This window comes from Aplysia californica, unplaced genomic scaffold (assembly GCF_000002075.1).
Source record: "Aplysia californica isolate F4 #8 unplaced genomic scaffold, AplCal3.0 scaffold00578, whole genome shotgun sequence".
Lineage (NCBI taxonomy): Eukaryota > Metazoa > Mollusca > Gastropoda > Aplysiida > Aplysiidae > Aplysia > Aplysia californica.
Genome location: NW_004797848.1, coordinates 62,561 through 64,876, shown reverse-complemented (window position 1 = coordinate 64,876; position 2,316 = coordinate 62,561). Strand labels below are relative to the sequence as shown.

General features: G+C 44.3%; 1 long non-coding RNA gene across 1 annotated transcript in view; it reads left to right on the top strand.

Moving 5' to 3' along the window:
- LOC101848067 overlaps positions 1-2,316 on the top strand; it is a 14,959-nt gene that overhangs the window by 627 nt on the left and 12,016 nt on the right. The window lies entirely within an intron of this gene.

The following is a 2,316-nucleotide window of genomic DNA, read 5'->3' as shown; positions in this document are numbered from 1 at the left end:
TAAAATGATAGTAGAGGCTTTTCGGGCGCTCGCACCTGCATTCCGATATATGAGCACCAATAGCATTCTGATTAACAGAAAGAAGCAGGAAAAGCCGAAAACTATTTGATTCCCGCTATGAGATCGAATTCACACCAGAGAGACATATCCCCTTTCAATGAGAGAGACAGATCGAGAGAGATACCCAGAGAGTCAGAGAGACTGAGAGAGAGAGAGAGAGAGAGAGAGAGAGAGAGAGGGAGAGAGAGGGGGGGAGAGGGGGGGGCGGGAAAAGAGAACGAAAGAGATTTAGGAAAGAATGAGGAAAGGGTGAGGAAGAGAGAGAGAGAGAGAGAGAGAGAGAGAGAGAGAGAGAGAGAGAGAGAGAGAGAGAGAGAGAGAGAGAGAGATGGAGTCAGAGAGAAGCAGAAACGATCCTGTCTCCTCAGCGGTCACCTGCGAAATATAAAAGCTTGATCCAAATTTTTACAGGAGCCCACAAATATATATTTAAAAAATTTTCAAACGGGTTTGATCCGTCCAAATTTTGATTGACGAGAAAACGCCCTACACGCAGTCAAATTTTGCATAAAAATTGTGATATCAAAGTTTTGAAGTAACATTTTGACGCTTTTTTTGAACGTGTGTGGGGCTCCTTAACGAAAAACTCTGACACTTCGCTACCCTTGAATTACAAACATACTATCTATTCAGTGCCTAGCTTGGAGAAATTGGATGCCCAAAAGTTTGAGCTTCACAACATGTCAAGCTTTTTCGAATGCAATTCTTTAAATAGATATCTTGATAACGACTCCAATTGAATAATCTTACGATAGAGGAAGCAGAATATAATTTGGTTCAGACCTCACGGTCTTAGTAATTCAAAACGGCGAAAATTGTCAGATTGATTTGTGATTCTGAGGTAGCAGCTAGTAATGGTTGATATGAGTCATGGCTGCTGATAGTGGTAATGACTAACAATAAATGAAATGACTGAAACTATAATATTAGTGGTTGACAAAGATTTCCTGGGGTTCTCGTGGCCTAGAGGTTAAGGTGTTGGCCTCTCATTCAAAGGTCCCGGGTTCGAATCCGGGTAGCGACCGAAAAATTTTCTTCTATAAAATTGTCTCCTTTCACCTCCTTTCCTGCTCTCTAGCAATGTTCTGTTGTCTGCTTTCACTTCCACTTTCTGCCCCCACCCCACCCCCTCACCTCCTTTGCCCCCCTCCTCTGGGCTCCTGACTCTTTCTGCAGCCTTTCTACTGCTACTCCTTGGCTCCTCCTTACTGCTGTCTTTCTGCCACACCCCTGATCTTGTGGTAGGAAAGATCTACACCTAGCCTTCTCGATCAAGGGCAAAAAATCTCGGAGGGCCCGTATGCAAGTTGCGCACGTTGAAGATCCCTTGGTGGTCTAAAATCGATAAGAGTAGGCTTTGGCCGCCACCCGGGCAAAATTCAAAATTTCCTACCAACTGAAAATATTAGGTGTGTCCCGCGCGCTCATAATATGACCTATGCAGTTGCGAGCGCCGTAAAACAGTTTACAAAAAAAAAAAATGTCCTTCTTCCTTTACCCGTTACACCATCTGGCCTTTAAGGCAGCAACAAAGAATCTCCAGCTCTGTCTGTTTTGGGCCATCTTGGTTAACGTCCCCCACGAATGGTTCTAGGACTTCATTTCAGACTCTACTGTGCGTCTCCAGGTCACTTTGGGTCTTCCCCTCTTTCAAGGTCCTGACAAGGATAACGAAGGGAAATGACGGACGAAGCTGACAATGACAATGACTGATTAGGATAATGACTGGCTGTCACTCTGTCACTCTCTTTCGCTGCTTTGTTTCTTCCCCTAATCCGAATGTTCACCGAAAATCCCAAGTACATTTTATCTACAAAAATAGATGCACCACTTAGCCCTATCTCTGGCTTTCCATTTCCTTTCAGCACAAGCAGATTCCCACTTCATTCAAGTGGGCAACATAGCATGAAACAATTCAAACTGTTATGGGAATATCATCCTTGTTCGGCTCTCTCTTCCTCCTTCACTCTCATGTTCCCTTGTTCTCACTCTTTGTGTGTCTGTCAGTCTGTTTGTCTGGTTTTTTTCCTAAACCCTCTCTCTCTTTTTCTGTTTTTTAGCTAACTGTTTGTCTCTTCCTCCTCCACCACCACCTCCTTTCTCTCTCTCTCTTTCTCTCTCTCTCTCTCTCGCTTTTCTCTCTCTCTCTCTGTTTCTGTCTGTCTGTTTCTCTCCCTACCCCTACTCCCCCTTCACACTCACACCCACACTCATTCATACTTAAACAACTCTGTTTCTCTCTCTCCCTCCCTACCC